The sequence below is a fragment of the Chelonoidis abingdonii genome, chromosome 13 (assembly GCF_003597395.2).
Source record: "Chelonoidis abingdonii isolate Lonesome George chromosome 13, CheloAbing_2.0, whole genome shotgun sequence".
Classification (NCBI taxonomy): Eukaryota; Metazoa; Chordata; order Testudines; family Testudinidae; genus Chelonoidis; species Chelonoidis abingdonii.
The window spans coordinates 22,489,535-22,512,507 of NC_133781.1; the positions used below are offsets into that span (position 1 = coordinate 22,489,535).

Here is a 22,973-nt window from a genome sequence, read left to right on the forward strand (position 1 = left end):
CCTTTAGGGAGGCAGAAATTCTGCCTGGAATGACAATTGACATATCTGCCTCAATGCCTTTATTAGCATGTGGCTAATGGCTTAAGTGTGGTGCGGGCTAGTGGAACTATGCACTCAGGTTGTTCCCTGGGTCTGTTTCCCAGTCCCAACCTCAAATTCTCCCCCTGCTGTGTCCCAGCAAAGGGCATATGCCATTTCCTGTAGCCCATGCCATCCCTGCTACAAAATTCCAAACCTATCCTCCTGTGTTGGAGGAGAGCTGGCTGCAGGAAGTAGAGGTGGGATTTCCTGTCAGTTTTCTAGCCAACCACGGCTCTGAGGAATGGAGAGGCCAGCTTCTCTGCTCTGCTCATCCCCAGCCAGTCAAAGCTCCAGAGGCTGGACCTCCAGAGCACTGTTGCTGATTTGTAGAGTCAGGACTCCACATGCTCCACGAACTTGACTATGAAGCTTGATAGGTCACATAATTATATGGGCTATTCCCTACAGTCCAATCCTTCTGCCACTGAATTCTGCGGGTGCTTTGACGTTGACTTTGATGACAGCAGTTCCAGGCCTATAGCTAATTTGTTGCTAAACATGCTCAGGGACAAGTGCTGCTAAGGGATTTCTACAATGCTTCCCTAGCCCTGGAGTGGAGTATTCTACACATACAGTACTCAAAGCTTCATTGCCCTAATTAGAGCCAGGACCTATTTAGCAGTGCTGAAATTGACTTAGTTGGGGCTAATTATATGCCATTGCCAGAAGGAGCGCTATATCTATTTTGGAGCTCTTGGTGGGGTAGGACTTAAACAGTGCATTAAGTAGCATTACTGCAGGGTTTTGTACCAAATTTAGAACTACTACAGCTTTTCAGCGCTGGCTCCCTCCCTGTGTTGATACTGGAGCCACCAGATGGGAAGTGGCACTTTGCTTTGTGTCTCTTCCGTGGGGCTGCTTTACTGTATATTTAACTTTTTGGTGATGTCTCAGAAAATCATGCCACTGGGACCTATTATCCTGTCCTGCTGGCTGTTACTTGCCATTATTAGTGGCAATTCAAAAAGTTGTCAAAAGCAATTTCAATGAATTTTACAGCCTTGCTGCTTCTTTCTCATTTACAGCATAATAGCGATCATAGGATGGGCAAAGCATTTATATAGGCAATGATCCAGTTATCTCATTGGTAGACATTACCCCACCTTTGATCCCAGCTTATCCTTGGGAGAACCAGATTATCTTGTAAAAGAGCATCCCCTTCCGTTATTGCTGAAATAAACTAGTATATCTTGCATTGCAGATTGTTCTTGACAGAGGCATCTGAATCTTTGAGCAGGAAACAAAGTTTATTTTCTCTGTCTTTGAATTCTGCATGTAAAATAATGCCTGGTTTTATGGTACCTTATCTTCCTTTTTTGTGTGTTCGTGAGTCTAACAGGACCAAAAAGGTGAAATAATGCAAACCTGTAATACTGCACAAATACCTCAGATCAGCGCATTAGAGGAAATAGTTTGTCCTACTATATTTACCAAAGGATAATAATGCAACTCATAGAGAAATTGACTGTCCAGCTGTGATGTTATTTGAAGGCAGAGTTTTCAGTGTGCGCAGGCCTCTTGGCACAAGTAAATAAAAAGCAACCCCCGCCCCCAAAAAACTGTGCACTTATTTGCATGTGCATTTACCGCAGTTGTGTGATTATATTTACATGTAGGTTACCACAACTAGGAGTGTAAATAAGTATTTGTACATTTAAATATTCATTACCATGCACATGTGAAGCAATTTTCCTGTGTGATCGTGGTAAAAGCATGGCCAATTACACTGAAAATGTAGATTTCAATGTATAAAACTAGGAAACATGTTTAGAGGGGCCAAGAACTTTGGCTTTCTATCCCCTTTCATACCTACAAATAAATCACTGCTTTTGCAGTGCAGTTTTGGTTCTTTTCACTTTGACTAGCCATTCCCTTCAGAATGTAAAGAGCAAACTGGCACATAATCTCAGACAGGATATCCTCTTGGGAAAAGACTCCACACTATATACAAACAATAGATTTCTGCCTTTTGAATCAGACGCAGCGTTTTAAAGGATATATGGTATGCCCATTCTTTATCTCTCTGTCCCTTGTATATTTTGTATATGTCTATTATCCACATAACAGCCATCAGCACAGTATCAGATCCAGGGCATCATTTGCTTCCTGTAGGATGTGAGTAATTCCCATCCACTTTTGAGGGGCTCTAGCTTTGAATGCCTGAATGATCCTTTTCAAATACTTTGGAGTGAAATTCACTACTCCGCTATAAGGCAGCCCAAGGCCTATGCGTGACTCTGCACAGGGGCATATTTCACGTTTGATCTTGTATTCAGAAAATCAAGTAAGAGATGAACAATGTACTGATATTTGCAGGGGTATTGTAGCCATGTTGGTCCCAGGATATTAGAGACACAAGAAAGGTGAGGTAATAGCAAATCGAGGACTGTAGAATCTTCCTCACTCCTGTTCTGTTTGGCTTGGTTCCTGCCCTTAGAGCAATAGATTTTTTTCTCCCTGTGAAATACTTCTGGATTTGGAAACATACTTCCCCAAAGCTCCATAGTGAGTGTTCAGACCTAGATTTTAAGTGGGGGTCCATGTAAAAACAAAGACAGTCTCTATATGACACAATATATTATTAAAACTTGAAGAGGTTATATCATCTGTTTCACCTCTGCCTTTCTATTTTTGGCACTTCAGTTTGGACTTGTTTATTGTATGTGGGTTTGACCCTGCACACATTGAACTCAATAGCAAAACTCCTCTTCAGTTCATTGGAAGCAGCATTGGGCCCTTGATGTCAAAATGCATATTGTTCATATGCTGAGTTCAGGCCAATAGTTTTGCTGTCTGACACTTTTCCCAGAGAGATTAAAGAACCAGCGAGTCCTTCTAGAGTTCCTGTCATAGGTCTTGTGCCAGAATTACTTACTACTTCTTTGGTGTCAAGACGCTTGCAGATGTGCAGTGGTATCATACTGAAACTCTTCCAAAAGTACTAAAGAGGCCTCTTGAAGAATTTTTGGATCACCTGAAGCACCAGGTGGTGTAGCAATTTGTTCAAAGTAATAACCATAAAATCCTAGGAGATTCCAGCCACCCATGCAGTATATATTGAACAAGAAACAATGCATGTTAAAGACTGTTCACATTCTGCTCTTGGTTATGCTAGTGTAAAACTGGTGCAACTCAGTTGACTTCAGTGGAGATGCCAGTATAAATTAGGAGTAATGTCACTGATTGTAATGGTGTTACTATATATTTACTCCAATGTAATGAAAAGTAGGATTTGGCTTGCTCTCTGGATTCATACTGCTCTAATGAAGAGCAGATCTGAACCTTGGGGTCATTAGCATCTTCATCTATAAAGTAAGAGAAAAATTATTGAAAATCTAGTCCTCACTGGGTAAACATTTCCCAAGCATGTTTTGAACTATGGTGCTGGAAGCCGTTTGACCTTGTCTACACTTACAGATTGGCATGCGGTTCCTGGGTCCCAGAGTCCACAGGTTCATAGGAGGAGGGCAGTGCAACTCCGTGGGCCCAAGGGGAGTGACGTTATTTCAAGTTTATTTGAATTTAATAAAGCAGAACCCCAGCAGAGGAATTTTGGATTGTGTGGAGTTGTTGAGGGGCCCTGAGAGAAGGGAAACTGAGGTAGAGAGTGCCTGCAGCACCACACTAAGTCAGCGCAGGGCGCTATGGAGCCGATGTAGTTTGTGACACATATCAATTGTGGTCTGACATCCATTCTTACCAATGGGCAACTTTTGTAGCGTAAAAAAGGCTTAAGTTTGTCTGACAAGGCACAGGAGAGAGATTCCTTTAGGAAGCCTTCTGGGTGTTAAAACAAAGTGTCAAAATGCAGTTCATGTGCCCAATGGAAAAAAATGGGAATTATGCCATTGACTTCCACTGACTCAGAACTTGGCCTGGAATTAGCAAGCAAGTCTAGGATGGTAATAATTCACTCAGCAGCACGGGATGATGAATTTAAAGAATTATAGTGATTTTTCTTGGACATGATTTACTCATATTTTATCTTTATGGTAAGTTCATTAGAACTGATTTGTTGACCTACCCATCTGAGCGAAGCCTGCTTACACTGCATTTTGGAAAGAAAATCATTAGTAGAAATCCGTGCTACTGTGAATGGGTTCCATACAAACCCAGATGTCTTTTCTCTGGTGAATGTTGTATTATTTTTGGTGTGCCCTTCCCTACAACGAACACAGATCCACTCACAGACTTTACTAATATGAAGATAAACGATATTTAGTCCAATAGCAGAGAAACAGGAATAGGAAAACGATACCATTTGTCTCACAGCCAAAGTAACACCAGAATATCAGAAAAGAGGTGGTACTGTTAGCTGCTTGATAAAGCAGACAATTAAGGGCTGGGAAGAATGGTCTAGTAGTTCACATGCTAACCAGGGTTGTAGGAGACCTGGGTTCACATCCCTGTCACAGAATCTGTGTAACTGGGGATAAATCACTAATGCCATGTGTGGCAAACTCAGGACAATTAGCTACCAGGAGAGGGGTAGTAATTGGTCCGGGAAGGCTCAGCCCTGCAGGAATAAGGTTCAGCTGGGACAGGGGTTAGCAGGGAACTAATTAGGTCCAGCTGGCCCAAATTGCTGGAGACCTTTTAAAACCTCCCTGGCAGGGAAGCAAGGTGGGGGAGAAGAAGAGAGAAGCAGAGTAGCTGCCAGCAAGTAGGGGCAGCTGAACTCTGAGATGCTTCTTGCAGGGCCAATTGCATTCTCTCCAGAAGGAGAGGAAACTGGAGCAAGGGGCTGGCTGAGAAGGGATCAGCCAGACCCTGTGAGATTGGGAAGGGGTTTTTTTCTTTTACTTTGCCCAGGCCTGTATCTCTGAGGCTAAGAAGGACTGAGCTAACAAAAGGAGAGGCAGGTACTTTGCCACACATGTCTATGCTGTGCAGCTTTGTCAACATAAGGCTGATGTTGCCCTCAGCTAATGAGGTATATGCACTGCAATGCTTCTCCTGCTGCTTTAACTTGCCTGCTAGGCCAACATAATGAAACCACCTCAATGAGAGGCTCAGAGTGACACTATATCAGTGTAAACCCTGCATTGACCTAAGTAGCCTCCAGGAGGTATCCTGTTGTGTCCACTCTGGTCACTGTTTTGAACTCCACTGCTCTGCAGCCAGGTATTCAAGTGAAAGCCCCTGTCCCTGTCAAAGCCCTGGGAAGTTTTGAACGTTCTCTTCTTGTTTGCTCGGTGTGGAGAGCTCACATAGCAACTGCCCAGTTGAGCATGCCAGCTCCACGCAGCAAACATGCTCCTGCCTGGAGTACAAGAGAGAAGGTGGATCTCCTGGGTCTGTGGGGAGAGGGGGCTTTGCAGGCACGGCGCCATTCCAGCCACAGGAACTTGGAATGGATGGGAAGGGCTATGACAGGGACATGCAGCAGTGCCATGTAAAACTCAAGAGATCTGCGGCAGGCATAGCAGAATACAATGGCCTCTGTTGTGCAGCCACAGACGTGCTGCTCTTACAAGGAGAGGGCTGCAGTTAGAGTGATGATGAATAGCCCCTCTCCCTTTGAGCTCCTCTTATAGCCTTGTGTTCATAACGTGTAGCACAATATTGAAGAGCAGTGCAGGATCCATGCTTTTTGACAAACCAAGCTGAAAGGTCATGTCACATAGGGTCCTGTAGGGATCCATCCTGGGTCCAGTTCTATTCAATATCTTCATAAATTATTTGGATAAGGGCATACAGAACACACTTATAAACCTTGCAGATGATACCAAGTTGGGAGGGGTTGCAAGTACTTTGGTGGACAGGATTAGAATTCAAAAGGACCTTGACAAATGGGAGAAATGGTCTGAAATAAATAGGATGAAATTCAATAAAGATAAATGCAGAGTTCTACACTTAGGAAGGAATAATCAATTGCACAAATACAAAATAAGAAATGACTGCCTAGGAAGGAGTACTGCGGAAAGGATCTTGGGGTTATAGTGGATCACAAACTAAATATGAGGTAACGATGCAACTATATTGCAAAAAAAAAAAAGTAAACAACATTCTGGAACTTATTAGTAGGTGTATTGTTAGCAAGACACGAGATGTAATTCTAACACTCTATTCAGCACTGATAAGGCCTCAGCTAGAACCCTGCCTCAGTGCAGGGGACTAGTCTAGACAACCTACCGAGGTCCCTTCCAGTCCTACACTTCTATGATTCTGTCCCTGGGTTCTGTTCCTAGCTCCATCTCCAACTGGTTTAGCGTCAGGTTTTTGACACCGTTGCTCATGATGAGGAGTACTTTACTCTGCATTTAGCCCCACTGGCTTCAATGGAACTACTCAGAGAAAGGTAGTTGTCAATGGGCCATTTTGCAAGCTGGTGTAAACCTCAGCTGAGGACCTGGCTTATAGAGAGTCCGAGTGTTAGGCCCTGACTCTTTGTGATTGTGGGTCTTCCCTGAAGTCAGTGGAGCTATGATAGTTTACACCAGCTGAGGATGTGCCCTGGTGTGCCTCAATTTACCTATCTTTGCAATGGGCTACTATACTCATTTTGTCTAAGTATATTAATTAATTGAAAAGCACTTTGAGATCCTTAGATGAAAGAAACTATAGAAATGAAAAGTCCAAGGAGGAGGCCCAGCAAAAGGCAATTTACAAATAATACGTCATAGGTAGAATTCTGTAAGTGTATCATTTATCTTTCTGGGAAGTGTACTGGACTTGCAATTTGCATGAAAAACTGTATCAAAACTCCTCAAATGCAGTCACAGCACACTGAAACTAATTGCATTTCACGTTGATAGGAATGTTAGGTCCCAAGAGGAAATGACCACGTCAGTGTGCAGTTACTCTAGTGGGTACATTTATTTCATTTTTCCTCTGGCAGCCACTGCAGGATTTGCAAGCATTTAATAATTCCAAGAACAAGCGCATTATAATCACAGAGCAAAGGGAAAGCACTTTTCCTGCCAATTGCGCATTTTATTGTCAAAATCCTATTGTTGTAGTCACACTCACCAGCCTTCAAAGCGGTTAATGGATAAATCAGATTTTTGTGTGTGGCATGTCTGTAGGTGGCGTCTACTCCCATCCTTATCTAAGCAGCTGATCTTTCCCACCAAAAACCTGGTGCCAGGGTGTCCCATAACTCACTAACTGCTGAAAGCCCACTTCAGAAAAAACAAATTGAATTACCAGGAGGATATTTACAATTGCTGACCAACCCAATTTCCTTGGTAAGCCTCACAAGACAATGCAATTCAAGCATTGGCCTCCAATTGTACTGTCACAAATTGATCCAGGCCCAAGAATGGGAAAATACTGTGTTTAGCTTTGTGATACACAAGCAAAACAAGGGAGCAGAGTTTCTCGAGGGCTCTTTTGCTTTGTGTTTGTTTGTTTTTGTAATGATATCATTTGTAGATGTGAGCTCAGAGCTTCTCCTCCTTAAACATCCTGCCCAGTCTGTGGACAACAACTTACGCAGCATGCTTTGAGAGCTGGCAATAGATTGTGATTTCCCAACTAATTAGAAAGCTGGGAGGGGCGCGGTTCTTTGAGCATAATCCTGTATATCACGTAGTGTGCCAGGTGGAATTCATGATCTCTAGGCTGAAACTTTAATTCCTATATAGCTCTCATTAAAATGTAGTTCCCTCATGTGTTCCGGGGGTTGGAAAGCAAGCTCCAGTTCCATTGTGTGCTAGCTTTGTGATACAAGAATGTAAAGGAACTTTCACCTCTTTTTGGAAGTATGGCGCTACGCTTGCTACAGAGATGGGCCCGGCTCCTGTGGGATGCTGGGCAATGCTGATCAGCTGTGGGAGCTGCAGGCAAGGCACTTTGAACTCACAGAACCAGGAAAGGATGAACATCCCTGTGTCTGTCAGGTCCAATTCCAAACGTACATGACGAGTTAGGTTTTATGATGATCAAGGGTACAATTCTCCTCTGGGTCCAGGATATGAAAAGTGGGGTGAAAGGCAACTGTACAGATAGCAAAATAAGGCTTTGCTCAATGGTACTGATTTGAGCATATTATTAATAGAGATCCCTTTGAAAATTCCGTCCATAAGCAGTGAAGCGGAAATCACTTTTTCATTGTCTTTCTGTATGGGCAAATAGAGCACAGGGGATAACACTTCAGTGGTCTCCATGCCATTCTCATTCAATTTGTCCTTGAACAACTGTTGTAATTCAGGTGGCTAACAACGGATATGAAACAGCATTTGGAAAACGTTAAGCAATATCCTGTATAGCAGTACAGACCCAACACTTACTTTAGTACCTGCTCTTGCTCCCACGGGGAGAATTTTCCATTGACATCAGTGGTACAGAATCAGGCCCTTAGCTCTCAAGGTTGGTATAGTCAAGTGTGTGTATTGCATCAATGGAGCTGATTCACTTCATAAAAAACACCTGGAGAGTTAAGGTGTTTGAGTCAAAATCGGCCATTACTGCTGTTTTTAAAACCAAAATTCTGAATCGGAATAATCCTTCATCATGGATTTTGTTATGAAAATGCTACTGATAATAAAAGACCACTCATTAAACAGGGAGAAAAATCTATCCCTGCCAGACAGTCTCCCACACTGGAATGAAATACGTTGGAGGTTTCATATAGATACTCAGGGCCTGAGTATCTACCTGGCAGCACAGCAAGGCCATAAGGTAGGTGTGAGTTATGTTTCCACTCACTTTAAGACACCTTTACACCACCAGAGTGATCTCAAGTGATCTTACTGTCAATGAGAATCAGACCCTCAATTTCACTCTTGAAAATGTCAGTGTTGAATGAAAGTTTTAGTTATAGGCTGGAGCTATTGTTTTATTTAGACTATTCAAAGACACAACATCATTACTCCTAGGGGAATTATGCGCCACTGTGCATGCTCAGAATTTACGTCCCCCGCAGATTTCTTTGCTTCCCCGCAGAAAAATGACTTTCTGAGGGGAAAGCAAAGCAGCCACAAGAGCGGTTATTCAACCTTCCCCAGCACTATATTTCAGGTGCCCAGGGCAGCTGGCAGAGAGATAAATCACTTTGGGGCAGGAGGTGGGGTGGGGAAGACCTGGCTGGTGGCTCCTACCCTGCAGCAGGCTCAGCTGCTAGTCCTGTCCTCTCCAGCCCAGATGGGACTTCCTCTTCCCCTGCACAGCATCCAGGGCTGAGTCAGACCCTCCTCTGGCTGCAGAAAAATCTGCAAAGTCCCTCCTCCCGCTTCCAGCATCCATCACTCCTCAGCTGCAGGGGGAAGGATCCCTGTACAGGGAGCTGCTCCCCTGTCCACCCAACCCCTATGCAACCAGACCCTCTCATACCTTGATCCTCCTCCTGCACCTCACCCCCCACACTCAGTACACGCCCCCCCCCAGCAAGCCCCACTCCTTCTGCACCCGGACCACCCAATGAGCCACCTGCACTCAGAACCCCACCCCACTGAGCCCCAACCAGCTGCACCTGGATCATCACCCCACTAAGCTCCACTCCCCCAGCATCTGGACCCCCCACTGAACCCCTCACACCGAATTCCCCTTCTGATCTCTACCCCCCACACACACTCAGACTCTACTTCAATGAGCCCCAATTGCCTTCCCCTGGAGCCCCTTGCAGAGTCCCATTACTGTTACACCCAGAATCCCACAACAAGCCCCCATGCACCCAGATCCCCCCTGCACCCAGATCTCCCAGTGAGCTACCCACACCCAAACTGCCCCACGCAGAACTCTCTCAACCCACACCTGGATTCCCCCTACTAAGCCCCTACACACTTGGATCCTGCCTTGCTGAGCCTGCCTGCCCATACCTGGTGCACCTGGCACAGATGGACAAGGCACTCACCTGAGTCTAAAAGTCCCTCCCCCAGTCTTGCAGGAGGAACCACTGGACCCGGGATCCACCTGAATATGGGGGACAACTAAGGAATAACAGGGACGGGAGTGAAGGTCACAGGTTCAAAACCAGGGATCCAGAGCAGGGAACAGATGGGCAAGGCCCTGGGGTATTTCTGGGGCAGGTCTGGTCCTTGCACTGTGTTAGAGTTGAGTGCAGCCTCACTGCTGAGTCCATGTCCCAGGGGGAACTGCAAAGCATTCTCATTTATTTGACAAATAAAATATGTAGAATTTTGCAGATTTTTAAAATATTGTGTGCAGAATTTTTTTATTTTTTTGGTGCAGAATTTTTAATTTTTTGGCACAGAATGCCCTCAAGCATATCCTTCCATGTTATGGACATATTTATCACTTCTGTCACACAGGAGTCCCAGATTCTGCATAGTTAAGCTGGGGGTGTAAATCTGGAGTAACTCCATTAAAATCAGTTACTCTAGACTTATACTGGTGTAACACAGTAGAATTTGACCCATTGTGGTCTCATTTTCATTTCAGTAGTGTCCCTTGGTCAAATTCTGCTGTTCTTTACACCAGTCTAAATCTGGAGTGACTGCACTGAAGAAAGTTACTTAAGTTTACACCAGTGTAAAGGAGACCCAAATTTGGCTCTACATCTTATGTGATAATAACTCACCCTGTACTCACTGCCAACACAGTAATGACTTCCAGCAGTACAAATCTCTTTCCAAACCTTTGTAAACCTTCCCTCATAGGTTATACAGGGATCAAGCTCTTAATGTGGAAAATTTGTAAAACAGACAAGCTGTGCAAGATGTGAGTTTTGTGTAGCACAGATTTTCTTATCACTGTACTCATTTGTTTGCTTGAAAGCCTCCATGGATCATTTAATAGATTTAAGAAAAATCCGCCAAAAGAGAGGCAGACAGCCAGATTCTGATCTTAGTCAGGCGCCAATTCAGCAAAGCACTTGGATTCAGATTTGTAAGTGATGAATCGGGGCCTTAAACCAGTCCAGAATAACTTCACTAATTTCAATGGAGTTACTTATGACTTTCAGAAGAGTTATTCCATATTTACACCAAGGTGAAATCAAATTCTGGCCCCAAAAGAGAGAGTAAATTATCCATTTAATGAGATCTGGCTAGATTCTGTAGGAATCATATACTCTACTTTTTCCTTGCTCTCTTAATTAACTGCAGGCAACCCAGACTAATAACTAAGACATATGGCAGACACAGTGTGTGTTTTTATACTGGTTTATGTTGTAATCTCCTTCAGGGTATGACCCAGCCAACATCACTCAAGAGACGTACTCTATCATAATCTGGCCTGTTTCTTTGTGCAATTATAATATATACAGTGCTTTTCAAATTACTGTTACTGCACATTTGAAAAATCAGAGGAGAGAAACTGGCTACATAAAATCAGTCTTGCAGGCTCTATGCAGATGTACCGTTGGTTAGGGGTTCCTGCAGACATTTATTGGCATGGAGTACAGTCAGACAATTGTTCCCCATTGCCAATAATGGCATCTTCAGAGCATGCCTGGAAGTTTTGAGCATTCGTGACTGCTTCACTTTCCATGCCTGGTGAATTACACATATCTCAAAGCCTTTACTTTACTCAAAGGGTAATTCATCATTTTGACCATCACAAAAGATCATGCAAAGAGATTAGAGCGGAAGTAAAATCAGGTTATATTGTGGGTGGAAATCTGATTGTAAAGGAATAACAAAACATCCTCTAACATTATTTCAGCTTTCCTAATGCCTTAAAGCAGCTTGTACACATGGTCCTCTGCAGTTGAGGCTGTTAAGGTCAATTGACATGCGCTTAGAATTGTTTAAAAATCATGGGGAAGATTCTGACCTTATTTCTAAGACCAGATCCTCAGATGGTGTAAACTGGCATAGCTACATTGCCAGTGTGACTCTGGAGTAACTCCCCAACTTCAACAGTTACTCCAGAGTCACACTGGTGTAAACAAGAGCATAATCTTGCAACCTATTAGTACATTAGGGAGGCAGAACGAAGTAGTGGACAAGTCACTGGACCGGGAGTCAGGATGGAGACTTAGATTCTCTTCTCGTTCTGCTACTGACCTGTTGTGTGACTTGTGACTCTGTGCCTCTGTTTCCCCTCTGGCTCTGCCTGCCATGTCTATTTAGATTGTAAGCTGTTTAAGGCAAGGACTAGGGGTATATACTTGTAAAATGGGGCCCTCAAATTGGCTGGAGCTTCTAGGAGCTGGCATAAGGTAAGTAAAATCTTGAAGCAATATTTTTTCTTTCACTAGTTCAAGTGTTGTGTGTGTGTGTGCTGAAACCAAGAAAATCAATGAACCACTGGAATTCACACTGGAATGGCCCCATTTTCTGACTCAATGTTAGTTAAACATTTTCAATTTCCAGTTACTGGGATTACTGTAGCTGTTGAGGAAGGAAGGCCCAGGAGTGGGACGAGGAAGGAGAAATACCTGTTGTGGAGTTTAACAAATTACAAATGTTGGGCCAAATCTTCTACTAGTATCAAAGGAACTAGCCTGATTTACACCAACTGAGGATCTGGCCCAAGATATAAAGGCCAAAATTCATGGCCCTTAATTGAGGGGGGAAAAAAAATCCCCATTGACTTCAGTTAAGGACCTTGGAAATTGTCCCTAACTACTTGGGTGCTGATTGTCTCCTAGAAGATGATCCGAGCCCCCTCGTCTCCCGATTTCTTAAACAGAAAGTGAGGGAGCTCAGCACTTTGCAGTTTCTATGGTGCTAGTCCCAGAACAGAGCTCCCTCCATCCTTTCCAAGAACTAGATTGTTTATAGGATTGGGCCCCCAAGAAGCACACAAGAGAGCAGAGATTTTTAAAAGGCGATCAGCTCAGAGATACTGATTCACGATTTTATAACATCCAGGCTTGGTTATGAATATTTTTCTCTCTTCTGGATTTCCTGCTAAGAGTGTTTATAGGCTGCTCCTATAAAATGCAGCTGAAAGGCTTTCTGCCAACCTAGCGGGCCCTGACGTTGATGGAACACCCCAAGGGTGAGAAGATAGGTCAGCCTGTCTGAGAAAGGGTATCCAGCTCTTCTGGTGTCATCAGAAATAATTCTTTCAGCAAGTAAGGCAGGAGATGGATTATTTGAGGATAACTCCTGACAAGGATTCAGGTGACACACCCAGCTGGGGGCAGCTGAGCCTAATCAGATGCAAAGAGAAGCTGGGTTAGGCCTAGAGGAGCCAGAATGTTGGGATCTTGCTGACTATGCTCAGGGGTGGGAGCTTTGTTTGTGTGTTTGATTTAGCTATAGAAATGGAATGCAACTAGCAGAAACTTTTGCCAAATGTGTGTTATTTGGGTAAAAGAAAACTTCTGAAGCAAGCCCCAGTAACAAGCTTTTGTCTTTACCCTGGAGCCTCCTATGATCTCTCTCTAGACTCCTCCCTGGCCTTGCATGCTGCCTTTCTGCCAACAAAGGTAATTTCTGTTTGTTTGTTTAACATGAACATTTGTGCGAGAAGATATAGACTGAGAGCACCATTCATTTCACAAGGAACTCTGAACAGCTGTTGCATTATGTCTGGCCCACCCAGTGCCTTAGAACTATGGGGGCCTGAAGTTTGGGACACTAATGAAAGAGATGAGTTGTGGCCAGCTAGAGGGGGGCGATGATATCAAAGATACTAGAGAGGAGGAAACAATAGCAGTGAGCATAGAATGTGACCTGTGGTCTACTGCCTTAGCCATTGGGATGGAAGCAAAGGGTTGAATTGTGGAAATGTTGATGCAAGACATAACAGGGCTTGGTCTTACTAATATCTCAGAAGTTGCTATCTCCCTTGTGGCTGCTAATCCCTCAGCTTGACGCTTCACCTGACCATGGAGTTGAAGATCTTGGAGTGTAGGACTAGGAAGAGATTCTTTTTATATATAAACAGATAGAGCCTATCACACACTAGCCACCTCCATCTCTGCTGTGTACCTGGTTGTTTGCTATCATAAATACGTGTGTGTGTGTGTGTGTGTCTGTGGAAGTTGCTCTATTCCTCTGTGTGTTTTCTTTATCTCCCAGAGGTGGCTTTTATGGTGGGAATGCAGAGAACCCTTGAAAATGCCAAGAATGTTGCACTAGAAATTGATCAGCTGGTGCACGAAAGGGTTTAGGCTCTTGACATTTTGCCAAAACCAGATTTCCAGATGAGATGAATTAGCAAATTTCCTCTCTCACAGTTTTACTTTCACCCAGCCCCACTCTGAAGTGCATTAACTCAGCTTGCTTTTTGGCTTCTCTTCCTTATAATCTGTAACCATTGTAAAGGACTCTGTCCCAGATCCTCATAGATATTTAAATCCCTTACTCCCTGTGAGGATCTGGGCCTTAGTCCCCGATCCTTCATACATTTAAGCATGTTGTCAGAGGATGAACTGACCCTTTAAGAGTCCGCCTGAAGCCAAGGCGTTCTGGGAATTGTGGTTCCCTGGTAGTAAAGGAACTAGGCACAGCAAGGTAAGCCAGGAGAGCTCTCGGGGAGGTTAGTAAAAGCAATCTTGGTGCAGGTCAGTTAGGAATTGAGGAGGGTCTTAGTGTTTCCTCAGGCAGAGATGCTGGAAATGGCTTAGAGGAATGCTTAAAAGACTGGAAAGATCTCCCAGCAAGAGGTGGTGTTTTGATCCCAAAAGATGGAGACTGAGGAGATCTGCAGCAGCGCGTAGATCACAACCAGAAGGCATTGGAGGAAATCCAATGATAAATATTTGAGCTCCAATCCTTGTGTTAAGGGGAAAAAGTTATCAGAACTTCTGTTAGGCTCCTTAGAACTCCTGGAAGAAGAGGGGAGCTCTGTTCTTTAGCTGATGGGTGAAGCTACCTACCCACTGAAAGGAAACTCTGCAGTGACTATATATCGTGCCTGGCCAGATAAGTTACCATTACACATGCACGTAACTCTCTTCATGTGAGTGAAATCAATGAGATTGCTGGATATGAGTTACGTTTATGGATGTACATCAGTGTTTGCAATACTAGGGACAGCTCTGTGTGTGTGTCATGTGGGGGGTGCAAGGCCGGCTCAGGGGAGATGAGGTGGTGGGGGGGCTAGGCTGGCCTGGAGAGCTAGCGGGGAGCCTGGTGCTGGCAGTGGAAGTCAGGCCTGCGCTCACTGGTGGGAAGCGGCAGCAGGAACCCTAGCCTGCTCCGTGCTGTCCCACCGTCTCTCAGTGTTGCTCAGGGCAGGGGGCGAAGCTGGAAAGAGGCAGAGCAGGGGCGAGAAGAAGCGGGGAAGAGGTGGAGTGGAGGCGGAGAAGAACCTACATAAAATAGACCTATAATTCTCAACCTTTCCAGACTACTGTACCCCTTTCAGGAGTCTGATTTGTCTTGTGTACCCCAAGTTTCACCTCACTTAAAAACTTACAAAATCAGACAAAAATGCAAAAGTGCCCCAGCACACTATTACTGAAAAATTGCTCACTTTCTCATTTTTACCATATAATTATAAAATCAATTGGTATATAAATACTGTACTTGCATTTCAGTGTATGGTATAAACAAGTCATTGTCTGTACGAAATTTTAGTTTGTACTGACTTCACTAATGTTTTTACGTAGCCTGTTGTAAAACTAGGCAAATATTTAGATGAGTTGATGTACCCCCTGGAAGACCTTTGCATATGTATATCCCAGGTTGAGAACCACTGATGTGATCTACTATGGCTATAATCAGCCCATCAGAAGTCAGATTTCTGAGTCATCTAGCATTTAGCTAATCTAATGGTGCTTCAAAGAATGAAAAATGAAGCAGTGTGAGATGCAGAGAAGAACTAGGATGTAAAAATTGAAAAGGAACCCAAGTGACACAATTTGGATCCGTATGAGGGTGTTTGGATCTGAATGTCTTGGGTCAGGCCCATTTTTAAAAGAAACAAGACCCAATGGGGCTGTATCAGAATTTACTTCCATTATCAAAAGTGTGCTGTGTAATGCTGCTGATTGCCTTTAACAGCCCAGAAACAGTAACTTATTCACATTTACTCTCCTGGAATTGGAAAACCTCTTATTCAAATACCACACTATTAAATTCCAGCTGCCTAAAATGGTGTCATTCTTATTCAGGTCAGTACTTCTGACTTCTTATGCTTGTGCAATTCTCAGGACAACTTAAGCCTGTAGCAACTCCAAAGATTGCAGTTTTCCATACTGTTGCTATGTGATGTTGATTTCTGAGGCAGTATTTTCTTCAATGTCCTTCAATCAATATCTAATAACAGGAGAAAGGAAAGTAATCTAGTTGTGGATGTGTATTTTCTCTTTCTGAACACTTACTCAGTTGTTCTCCTTTAACATTCTCTGCTGACTCTTGCACCCTAAGAGCTGCATGGAGTTAAAGTCCCATTTTTGTAAGTAGCACTAATTTGAAGTGAACAGGTTTAATCGTACAATGGAGTGGTACAAAATGAAATATATACTGATAAAATAGCTGGACTTCAAAGTCAGTTGTATATGCCATTTAAACACAATAACCCTTCAACTAGCTTCTTGGAAAACCAATGTTATACATGCAAACTGCATCTGAGAATGACAACAAGTGCTGCTTTTCAACCACTGAACTATCTATGATGTAACACGGGTAATAGCTTTTACACTACATTTAAATGACTGCATGGCAAGTTACACTACTAGAAAGTCTTGTAACGTTCCAGAGTCCTGGGGCTGGAGAAGGGGCACCCATAAATTAACTTGAGTTAACTTGAGAGAGACAGCTTTCAGAAGCTGTTAGCCTTGGGGAAAAACCCTGTAGAGGTTAATATGGATAGAATCAATAGGGTTCTATAGGAGTTAATTTGTGTTCCATAAGAATTCTTCTAAAAGCGCAAAAAATGTAATAAAGAATAACATCTCTTCTATAGACTTTCTAAACCATTCTGTAGGACTTAACAGAGAATCATATCAACTCTACTGAATTCTAGAGGCTGGCTTAAAAGTTATATAGACAGGCTATTTCTTTCATTTCTCTAGGACTTTCCCATAAAAGAACAATTGCATATTGTTAATGATCTATTGACATCTGGTTGGTGACTCTGCAAAGTGGAATACTGTGGCAGCTCATAATATTCTCTCTGCAATATGCAGTTCACTTACTCTGATCCAGCAAAGCCATGTGCATAATTTTAATCACAAATTGACTTATGGAAGTTGGTACAATTATTAACATTCTTTAGGTTATATATGTGCTTACGCAGCTTGTGATTGAGGGTCTTAATTCCCTTAAATCATCTGCTTTCCTAGATCTTAATTACTCCTACTCTGAGCCTAATACAAACTCATCACACTTATTTGCTTTTAAAAGTGAAGGCAGATATTGGTCATTTGAATGCTTATTCCCTCTTGAACATGTTAGGATTTAAAAACTACAAAGCAGTAGAGTTGGCTGAAAAATGTATGCCTGTGTGTGGGGGTGAGGGGGTTGATGAATATGATATACAAGACATGGTCTGACTGCTGCTAAAAATTATTTCCTAAGTTAAAATTTTAGTAAACTGATGTAGAGAACCACAACAATGTAGCCCAATGTTTTCCCGTAAATACTGCATCTATCTTAAAAGGAACTGTGTTTATTTTTCATTGACCTTTTCCACAGGCACTGTGCCAGTGCAAATCTGGAGAAACTGGATTTTTTTTCTCTTTTCTTTGGAAATGCTTCAGAGATAAATATGTTTTTCGAAATGGCTGTAGAAACAGCATCTTACATGTATACCAGAACAATAGGCTGTGTGGTACACCTAGTATCAACGGTGAAATAGCTTGCAGTTAGCTTATTGGAAAGAAGGGCCTTTTGCCTAGGTGTGAGCCATTTGAGTACAAAAGGCTTCAGCATTCATCAGTGGAAATATCTTTGTGCAACAGAGTAATATACATTCAAATGAGTACCCTCTTAGTTCAAAAGCTCTTCCTTGGGGCAGGTAGCACTACGTTACCTACTGATGGTTTCCTGTCCCAGTGTACAATGCCATGCGTGGACTGAACTTGTGTCTTTATTAGAAATATTTCTTCTCCTGGACACTTTTTTTTTTTCACATCCACAGTTGTTATAATGCAAGAGTCTTCCTGTCAGATCTGACATCCCAGCCCAAAGGCTATGCTAAAAACCATTCTGTTGTTGTAATGAACTGAGCTGTCATGGTGTGTACTGCTAGTGCAGACACAAATTACTATGAGCAGCACTATTGATACCATAATGCCTGTATTTATCTGGGCACCCTTGCTGCTGGCTGACTAACACTGTATTCGTAGCCACTACTATGTGTAGAAAGGAAGGATGGTCTTGCAGTTAAGGTACTTGGCTTGGACTCAAGAAATCAAAGTTCACTTCCAAACTCTCTCACAGGTTCTATATGGAGGAGGAAGGGGAGAAGGCAAAATTGGTTTATTCTCTGTTGCTAAGCTCCTCATGTGAAAAATGAGGGGTTAATATTTTAAAATCTTACGTGAGTTTTGAGTGTCAAGTCATTAATGTTTGCAAGGTGATCAGCTATTACTGTGGTATGGGACATACAAATACTTAAGGATAAAACCAATGCCATCTAACAAATATCTCAAAGCGGCACAATGCATGAAACGTAAGACTATTTCTGTCTTTAATAAATGGTCTAAAATGAGTGAGTCAATTTGGTAGTTCTTAAAATTGTAAAGGTCTGGTTCAGATTCCTCAAAGTGTTAACACACACTAGTTTTCTGGGAGCATTTTTCCATGGAATCTGGGGATGTAATAACACCTGTTTTATAAACACTGCAAATCCAAAATTAGCAGGGATAAGTGGAGGAATCATTTATCATCTTCTGGCCTCCTGAACCGACTTTTAAAAATGTCACAGATACATTGACACTTCTGCTGATGATTTAAATAGCAACCACCATCCAGCATCAACTGCTTTCTGAGCAGGCCAATACGTAGTTTCTGCCTCTGACTTCTTCTATATCAGATGACTGATCAGCATGCCTGAGAAACTCCCTGAGACTACAGACTCCAGTAGCAACCTCACAACAAACACTTATCTAGGGCTTTTGATAGTATATGGGGTTTAGGACATAATCCTTTGGTTGCTCAGAGAATTACTGCTAAACTTGAGGAAATAATAGTTCTTGTTGGCCACCTTTTACAGGTGTCCTGTGACTAAACCACTGGATTAGGTCTTGGGTAATCTAGGTTGAATTCCCAACTTTACCACAACTTCCTGTGTGACCTCAGGTAAGTCACTCAAATTGGTTTGCCCAATTTCGTCATCAGTAAAATGAGGATAGCAAGATTTTCCTTTGCTTGGCTTGTCTGTTTAGATCCTAAATTCTTCAGAGGAGGGACAGTCTCTTACTAGGCATATGTATTGTGCCCAACAATAGAGCCTGCTATTGTAACTCATCTGGGGCCTCCTAACTGCTATTCAATCTATCCCTTTTAGATACTTAAAAGGGACCCCTATTACCATAGCACCTGTTTCATAATCTTTTAAAAGCCATATTGTCAAAACACACCTGTGAGATGTTAAAGTACTATTTACTTATTTGGTTGGCTAGGAAACTGAGTCACAGGGAGTCTGACAGGGCAGAGACTTGAACTCGGGTCTCCAGTGTTACAGACAAGTGCCCTAACCACCAGGCAATTCTTCCCCTCTACTGGAATGCTCAATACGCTGTGGGCCGGCTCAATATACCTGTATGGCTTGGGCCCTTATATTGTGCTGAAGTTTTGTTTGATAGTATTATAACGTTGTCTTTCTATATCACAGCACCCATCAAATAAAAATACGCTCACCGGTAGACCACTGTGGTATATTTGTATTGTCAAAGTGCCCCTAGATGTGCCCTAAAGAGATGGAAACAGCTTTATTCTAGTCCAGTTTAAAAAAAGGAAACTAGATACAAAAGGCTGCATTAAAATAACATTAAGGTTCTGACTCTCACTGGGAGAGGAAGGAAATTCAGTGTTAAGGCTGTCACACTTGGGCCTGCTTTCCTGGTTGTGCTGTGGTGTTCTGGTAAGAAATATGAAACGCTGATCTGCTGCCCTTATGGTTCCTAGGCACAGAAGGGTCAGCTAAGAAGAGTGGCAGAATTAACTCTGGTTTTATTTCAGTCAGGTTGAGACTGACTTGTCGGATGTTTTTCTTGATATTTAATACATGATAATATTTAGCCCTCTTCTCTTGTAGAAGTTAAAGCATTGTGCAAAATGAGTAAACATCATTTCCTGCTCTTTAAAAGATGGGGAAAATAAAGCTTGGAGACGACAGGTGACTCGCTCCAGTTATACTCATGAATTTAAGAATAAAATCCAGATTTCTGAAGTGCCAGTCCGGTGCTCTATTCACTAGACCATAAACTGTATCTTATTACAGTTTGTCACATACCTATTGTCAGATGGCTCAACAAGAGGTTTTATGAAGACCCTTCATTCTCAATGATAACACACAGGTTGGTGGAGTGATAAATAATGAGCACAGGGCCATCATTTGGAGTCATCTTGATCAGTTGGTTAAGCTGGGTGTATTCAAATAACATGCATGTTAACACAGCCAAACGCAAGGTCTTGCATCTGGGAACAAAGAATGCAGAACCTATGGAATGAGTGATTGCAGTTACTCTGAAAAGGATTTAGGGGTTATAGTGGGCAAGCAACTGAACACAAGATCTCAACGTCCTGCTGTGGCAAAAAGATCTAATGCAATCCTTGGATGTATAATCAGAGGAGTTGGAGTAGGAGGGTGATATTTATTTTACCTCTATATACAGTATTGGTGAGACTGAGACTGGAAAACTGCATGCAGTTCTGGTGTTACCCTGTTAACAAGGCTGTTAGAAAAAATTGGAGAGGAGGCAAAACAGAACCACTCAATAAACAAATTAAAGACCTGAGGCTGGAGAGAAAGCTTTGCAGTGAGTGACCTTAAGGCATGTCTACACTTAGAGCTGGAGGTGTAACTTCCAGCTCAAGGCAGCATTCCCATGGTGGTTCTGATAGAGGTAGTGCACTGAAAATAGCATTGCCTCAGAAGCATGAGCCAAGGGAAGGGCTCACTACCCAGAGTACATACCTAGCATCTTGGACTGCTATGTACTTAGAGCAGTTAGCTGCTGCTGTTGCTCATGCTGCTGTGGCTACACGCTATTTTTAGTGCACAAGCTTGATCAGAACTAGTGGAGGTCCGTTTCCTCGAGCTGGAATTTAAACCTCCTACTCAAAGTGTACACATACCCTTTAAAGAGCTTGATCTGTGTAGCTGCTTAAAGTGAAGATTGAGAGGTGCTGAAGTTCCTTGAAGGGGAGAAAATACCAGGGATTAAATCAACCTGAGAAAGGCATAGCAAGAACCAATAGTTGGAAGCTGAAGCTAGACAAATTCAAACGGTGCATTAGGCGCACGTTTTTTAACACTGAGAGTGTTTACCCCCTCTGAACAAACTACCAAGGGAAGTGGTGGATTCTCCACTTCTTGACGTCTTTGCATCAAGAATGGTTGCCTTTCTGGAAGATTATATTCTAGTCAAACAGAACTTACGGGGCTCTGTACAGGGCTGTCTGGGTGAAATTTAATAGCCTATGCTATGCAAGAGGTAACACTAGATGATTTAATGGTTCCTTCTGGCCTTAAAATCTTTGAGTTAATATTTAATGTGGGACCCAATGCGTAGAAAAGCAATACTTTTTAATTTTTCTCTGAAAATGAGCTCTGTCCTACTCAAGGCATACGTCCTGTTTGGATGTTTGCCAGTGGCACAACTACAGGATTAGAAGAGAATTTTTTGATTTTGTTTTCAAGCAGTTGAAGTAGCTGTTGTAGAACCACAGTTACCCCTAGCACTATTTTCTTTAGTATGGCCCACCACCACCAATATTTCATTGGAATCCTCTGTCAATCCTGTATTTTCAAATGCAGGATACAAAGTTCCTAAACTGAACTTGGCAAATACTCTCCCACCCACACTATCAAGTGTAGGAGCTTTGGTTATGGGAGTTCCAATTCTCCCTCCTAAATGCTGATTGCGGAACTTATGACTCTGCCTTTACCCAGCTCTGGGGAGGACACTCCTAAACAAACATTTCTCTCATCTAGACAAAGAGAAACTACAGAACTTCCCATTACATCACTTAACCATTCTGTGACCCTCTGCAGCTGCATCACGCACCTTAGTGTTTCTGTAAAAGCAATCCAACACCCTGAACCTACGAACCTTTACACTCCAGTAGTCTGTGCTTATATGTAATTTCACTGGCTTTAGTGGAGCTATAGGTTTGAGTAAGACAACTATGGAGTAAGGGTTTGTAGGATCAGGCCCCAAATTCTTTAAATTAGCAGGATCATTTTAGTGCACTGATAAAACATTTTTTTCCAGCTATTAAAATATCAGGCATTTCTGAGCACTAGTAGGAAAAAAACTGTATTGATTCATTCATTAGGACAGTGAAGCTCTGCTAGAGGAATAATTTCATATTCTGTACAAATTGGCATCCCATCAGTTTTATATAAACCCCAAAGAAGCATTTACTTCTGATACTCTCAGTTTATATAAACTTGATGTAATAGGTACCCACGATAATTTATCAAAATGAAAATGTAGCTAGTCTCTTGGAATAGGAAATCAACTTCCTGGACTAAAGACAACACTAAACCCTCATTTTCCAGTTCCCAGAACATAACACCCAGACCAAATACAGCAATCTTTCTTTTTTAAACACTATAAAGAGTTTGTCTTCTATGGAGACTGTTTTAAAAAAAGGAGTGGAGGGGGGGCAAGGATTCAGCTGAAGTTTAATGAAAAATTTCTTCCAAGAAATCTGAAATTAAAACAGTTTCCATTTTGAACTCATTTGTCTTCTTGACAAGTGCTAAAGCTCACCAAAACATTTTGGATTTTTTCTTTAAATTGTCCAAAATTTGGAAGAAAAAAATTAAAAACTTTGAAAAAGTTTTTTGCAGGAACTGACCCTTGGCTTGTAATTTGAAGAGGTACATAAGGGAGGGGTGAAAGAGCATGGAGATGCCAGTTGAGATATAGTTAGAATAAGGAGAAAGGATCAATCCAGTCCAGATCT

At 42.5% G+C, this 22,973-nt stretch overlaps 2 protein-coding genes across 2 annotated transcripts in view; one reads left to right on the plus strand and one right to left on the minus strand.

Annotated features, from left to right (window-relative positions):
- MMD (monocyte to macrophage differentiation associated) overlaps positions 1 to 22,973 on the minus strand; it is a 139,751-nt gene that overhangs the window by 106,707 nt on the left and 10,071 nt on the right. The window lies entirely within an intron of this gene.
- The window catches only part of PCTP (phosphatidylcholine transfer protein), an 83,999-nt gene continuing 80,065 nt past the window's right edge, over positions 19,040 to 22,973 (plus strand). The window contains exon 1 of the mRNA XM_032805609.1: positions 19,040 to 19,133. The gene's annotated coding sequence lies outside the window, so the exon portion shown is untranslated. The remainder of the gene's footprint in view (positions 19,134 to 22,973) is intronic.